The following is a 6,510-nucleotide window of genomic DNA, read 5'->3' as shown; positions in this document are numbered from 1 at the left end:
GGGCTCCAGGACTCCTTCTTCACCCATCTGCTTGGCTCACAGAACCTGCCCTGTGTCATCCTGCTGCCACACTGACAATGAACCTCCCCGGCCTGGGATGACTGCACAGTACTTTATAGGATCATTGAAGGATGAAATGATACAGTTTCTGTAAGGTACTTACAGTAGTGCCTGATATATAGTAGGTATTTGGAGGATGGAAATTGTTTTTATTAGAAGTGAGAAAAGTTATCAGACCTGTAGGTTCCTGGCCTGGAAGGAATTTCATTGGTGATTTAAAGGGAGCATTTCTATGAAAAGGACACAGAAAAGTTGCTTACTGCTCTACAGAAGAACTGTAGCTTTAGCTACAAGGGAGGGACAGTTCAACAAATAGGAGGCGTGGCAAATAACAATAGGAGCAGGCTTTTCTAGAAAAGCTGTGACTTCTCATCAATACAGATCTTTAAAGACTAGTATATTCTGGCTTATCTACTTGATCTTACTGGTCGAGAAGTCTGGATTAGACGAAAGTCATACTCATGGTTCATCCTCAGACATGCTACAAACTCCACAGCAAAGATGGGGCAGCTGAGCCAACGCTAGAAGCCAAGAGGTCTATGTTGCAATTACAAAACATTTGAAGTTCCACACTCCTTTTGTTAAAGCTGTCCTCAGCTGATTTTTAGATCTATATTTTAATTTTTCATCCTCTCAGTTTGCATTGTTTCCCTTCTCAAAGCTCACTGATGAAATTGAAGTATTTAGCATTGAAAACTGCAGGCTGTTTTAACAGGTTGTAAAAAGGCATCAAGATGAAACAGAAAACTGTGCCTCCCTGCTGGCGCAGGCAGTTGAACGCCGCACTGTGAAGCTGCCCACAGCCTCTGCAGCGTGGGTTCGATCCCAGCCAGCCAGCAGGAATCCCATATGGCACGGCAGACCTCTCCTGTCTCACCCGCTGCTCCCCTCAGCAGTGTATTTCATCAGTCTGCCTGTTCCGTTTCCTGCTGTCTCTGGTGAATCCTCTCACCCTCCCATGCATCTGGTCTGTACCCCGGATCTTGAATAAATAAATAAATAAATCTTTAAAAAAAAGATTAAACAGAAAACCATGCTCTTTCTGAAGCTGGAGAAATGTTCTACTGCACCATAAAACATCCTTGCAAATAATACCTCTAGCAAAAGATCTGGTAAGAACATGTGTAGTGCCATAAAGGCACAGGGCAGGTCCTCTATGGAGCTGGGCAGATGCATAAAGGAGGAGTCCTGGAGCCCTCAGTGGCTTTTTCAGGCTTTTCATGATCCTTCTACATCATTTGTCATGAGGCAATCTGGTGCCAGGGGTGGGGGGCAACGGGGTGGGGGTGGGGCCTGTAGTGTGGAATGTATCCCAGCCCCCAACGATTCTTCACTCTTTTCTGGGATCTCTGGCATTCTCTCGTGGTCTCTTCTCTGGTGTCCACTGCACTCTGCCACACAGTCCTCTACTGCTTTCTGCCCTCTGCTGTGCACTTATATGCTCCATCTCTCAGCTCAGGTGCACCCACTCACGCTTGCCCGCTCCACACTCCAGGTGCCATCACCAGATATCCATGTAAGACCACAGGTGTCAATCATTGGTGCTAATGGCAGGAAGGTGGCAAAAACCTGACCACTTCCATTTATCCTACAACATGGGATTTCAGAGATGATGATGAAAATAACCTTTAAAATGTCTGTAATGGCACATGAAAAAATGCTCAGCGTCACTTTTAATCAGGGAAATGCAAATTAAAATCACAACGACATAACCCCTCACACTGGTGAGAATGGCCCATACTAAAAAAAAAAAACTGGCAACAACAAATGCTGGTGAGGATGTGGTGAAAAAGGAACCCTGTTACACTGCTGGTGGGAGTGCAAAATGGTCCAACCACTATGTAAATTTTCTAAAATTACTAATTTTAGTCACTCAAATTACTAAATTTAATCACTCAACTTGCTAAAAGTGGATCTACCATATGACTCAGCAATTCTGCTCCTTGGAATCTACCCAAAGGACACCTAAACATTAATTCAAAAGGAAACCTGCACTCCTATGTTTACTGCAGCACTATTTACAATAGCATATGAAAACAACCTAAATGCCCCAAAACAACAGATGACTGGATCAAAAAGATGTGAGATATATATATATATATACATATATATATATATACACACACACATACACAATGGAGTATTACTAGGTGTAGAGGCAGGAACTGGACACAGTGCAGGTTTTCTGATCCCATGCAGACCGGGTAAAGGAGGAGTCAGAGTCCTCAGTGGGTTTTTGCAGGTCTTTTATTGGGGTTCACCAGGCATATGGCAGGCAGGGGTGCTGGCCTGGCAGGCCTCCCAGCCCCCAGCAAGTCTTCACTCTATCTGGGCTCTCTGGCGTTCGTTCTGCTGCTTCTTGGCTTCTCTTGCGGCTTCTGCTTCGGTGTCTGCTGCTGCTGCTGGCGTCCCCATGACGCCGCCCTTAAAAGCACAGTCTTAGCTCAGCTGAATCCCATCTACCTATGCCCACACCCTATTCCAGGTGCCCGCCACCAGGCATGCATTCAGGACAAGGATCCATCATCTATCCTGATGGCGGAAGGGCAGAAAAGCCTGATATTTTCTTTACCCTACACTAGGCAATCATAAAGATAAACTCATGCCATTCGCAGCAACATGAATGGAGATGGAAGGGATCATGCTCAGTGGAATAAGTCAAAAGGAAAAAGAAAAATATCAGATGGCTTCACTTATAGGAAGACTAGGGAAACCAACACAGTGTCAATAAAATAAAACTTTTAGGCAACTATAGATCTGAGGTTTACAGCAGGGGGAGGGGGGAGGGGGATCAAAATAGGGGAGGGAAGAGCACAAGGGACTATGGTGACAGTTCACAGGTGATGTGGTAGTGGAAGATTTATGGGACTACACTTGAGGGGAGAAATCAAATACTGTACAAAAAGGAACAACAATGTAAGAAAATTAAAAGTTAATAAAAAATGTCTGTAATACTGATCATCTCACTTAATAATTTGTTCTTTGGTAGTAACACCAATAAAACTGACATCTCTGTTTTGTAAATATGGATGAGCTTTCTTGCATTGAGCAAGAAAAAGATCTTTGTCCCTCCCCTTCCACATGCCAGGAGGTAAAATAAAACTAGGAACTTCCTTGAATTGTTATTTAAACAAGTTTGAGAGTCTGTGCCTCTCTGGAATTAACAGGCTGCACAAATCAGAGAGATCCGGTTCTCAGCTTTGCCTTAAAGGACAATGGTCAAAAATATCCATTTGAAAAAACCTTAATATTCTAATAAGGTCTATGCAGACAAATGGAAATGATGGGGAGACAAAAACACATGTGAAATGTAGGTCAGTTCGCAACACTGGCTGCATCTTCAGGTCGCCTAGTGGTCATTAACTACATTAGTAATGATTAGTAGTAGAATCACCTAGGAAGTTTGGTCTGGCCCCAGGCAAGGTCAGTTAAAATTCAATTAAAATTGGAGATGGGGTGCCAAAATAGTGTTATACTAAAGGATGCCCAGGTGATGCTAATGTGCTGCCACAGTTGAGAACATCTGGAATGGTCAAGCTAATATGTATCCCAATTATTGGAGCAGAATCCATCCCTTCATTTGTCAGGGCCTATCCTGATTTGTCAGGGTTTTCCTGGTAAGTGAAGGAAGCCTTCATGAGCAAGAATGAGGCAATAAGATTAATCCCAAATATTATAATGTTTACAACTATAATTTCCTGAAATACATTATTTCCACAAAACCCTTTTATTTGGGGGGTCTCCCTGGTGGCGCAAAGGGGTTAAGATGCAGCACTATGAAGCTGTCCACAGCCATTGCAGCACGAGTTCAATCCCCAGCCAGAGAGGTGACCCACATGGCACCTCTCCTGTCTTGCCCGCTGCTCCCCACAACAGTGTATTTCAGTCTGTCTGCCTGTTCTGTTCCCCACTCTGTCTCTGGTGAATCCTCTCACACACACCCCACACCTCTGGCCTGTACCCCAGTTCTTCTATGCATAAATAAATAGATCTTTAAAAAAAAACACTTTTATTTTGGTGTTAAAATTTTATCAAATCAGACATTATTTTTAGAAACAAGCCTAGGTTTCTTTTTTAAACACTGTGCTCTTTTCCTGTCCAATGAAACATTTGCCTGGTTAGCTAGAAAGTTTAAAGATAATTAATTGACCCTCTTTCTCCTCACTAGCATAAGACTTACTTTTTATTTAGATTTATCATACCTTTCAAGATACCTCTTTTATTGTCACACTGTCTTTGAAGCACTGGTTTCTGTGATATAGGAGGCCTCGGTCTGTTTCTATATTTTCTATACAGAGCTGTACTGTAGCCAATAACCATGAGTGACTCTTTGCATTTAAATGAATTCCAATTAGAAGTTCAGTTTCTCAGTAGGACTAGCCACATTTTAGGTGTGCAATAGTCACAGCAGGCTAGCAGCAACTCAGCATTGCACAGATATGGAACATTTCTAACCTAGCAGAATGCCCTATTGGATGGCACTGAATTCAAAGTGTATCATAATTTGTACAACTGTATATAATTTTACTCCTGAGTTCTCATGGCAAACAGAGGGCTGCACCCACACCTACCTGTGGAAGATCCTTCAGGAGGAAGGAGGCAGTCTAGGGATTACCCTAGGTACTCACTGTGAAGCCAGCAGCCTTTCCTGAGATCAGGAGTACGTGAGATGATGCTGATGAAAGTGAAATCTTCTTTACTGAAAGTTAAATTCTCCAGAAGTGCTGGAGACATTGTATTATAGGTTCAAAGACAGAAAACTGGCCACGCTATCAAACTATAGATGGCAACATGATCACCTTCGCTGCAACAATTGGGTGAAGTTGGTAGAGGATGCAGTATAGTAGTGGTAATACCTGATAGGGATATCCCAAAGTTATACCTCAGTTATTAATTGATCAATTAATTGAGTGCCAGGAAAGTAAACATATGGACTGACTAGTTGTTCATTCCTCTCCCATCACTGAAAGCCAGTCATCTTGACAGACTAATCCAGGTGGGGAGGGAGTGACTGATATATAACCTCGAACCTTCCAAGCGCTGCGTCTTTGCACATCAGAGATACCAATCCAAATTCCTTGTAGCAGGGCAGAGGCGCACATCCACTCACTCCGGCAATCTCAGTGCAGAGAAGTGCCACCTTCCATTTACTCCTCTCTGCTCTCCTGGAGGCAAGCTTCTCAAGTATCGAAGGGAAGGCGGCCACCTTCTGCTCTTGATTTCCTCATGCGGGCAGCACAGCCCAAAGCCCGCCTCCCACTCGGCTCCCAGGTGACCCAGAAAATGCAGGCTGTCAGTCCTGCTGGCCTGGGTCTGCCGTCTACCCTCATCACAGCAGTTGAATTCTCATTTACCATAATTATGTGACCTAAAATATGTATGTAAATAAATGTGTTAAACCAATGAACCACAAGGTCAAAGAATTTCTATGTAAACTTAAGTGGAATGGTTTGGAAAGACTAGGTATAGACTAATTATGTTTTTTAAAAAAGTACTGTCTATGAGAAAGATAACTGTCAAAATTTAGACAAAGGAATTGTGATAATTTGATAGGATTTGACACTCAGACCGCTTACTACCTGTCTACATTATTGTTCCAGTTAATTAACCAAGACTGATTACTATTTATGATTAATTATATGTGTGGTTTAGACCAAAAATTATATATATATGTATAATATATATATAAAAAGCCAATCAACTTCAAAGAGAAAGCCTTGTTCTGCATTAAGAGAGCAGAAAAATTATATTGATTTTGTGTTTTAGGTTAAATTGTGTGATTTATATCTTTTTCTTTTTAATTCCCACTTGATTTTATTAACTCACCAACTACCGATCCTGGTCTCATTGGAGAAGAGGACTTCTACTTTAATTGTTTAAAAAATCCCTTTAGTTGGTACTTATATTTTCTTATTTTCCTCAAGTTCGTCTGCCTCAAGAAAGTCTCTAAGGGTCACTTCACCCTTGTTAAAACATCACTATTCACAGCTGGCAAGTATTGAGGGGGAAATTATCCTTCACAAGATGGACTTAAAGTTTTCAAAGTTAATCTGTGGTACTAGTTAAAAAAGAATTTAACCTTACACCCATATTAACGGCAGAATTATTCATAATAGCTAAGTGGTGGAAACAACCCACATACCAAGTGTTCATCAGTGGATGAATAACTAAACAAAATGTGGACTGTATATGCAATGGAATATTATTCATCCTTAAAAAGGAAGGAAATTCTTATATGTGCTAAACCTTGACGATATTATGCTAAGTAAAATAAGTTCATTCACAAAAATGGGTGGGCCAGTACTGTATGGTTCCACTATATGGTTCCACTTATAGCAGCTAAAGTAGTCTAACTCATAGACTTAGAAATAGAATGATGGTTGCCAGGTGAGGGAAGGAGGAAGAAATGCAGAGTTATTGTTGGAATGGTATAGTTTCAGTTTTGCAAGA

Source organism: Talpa europaea (assembly GCF_964194135.1).
Source record: "Talpa europaea genome assembly, chromosome: 14".
Taxonomy (NCBI): domain Eukaryota; kingdom Metazoa; phylum Chordata; class Mammalia; order Eulipotyphla; family Talpidae; genus Talpa; species Talpa europaea.
This window is presented reverse-complemented; position numbering follows the sequence as displayed.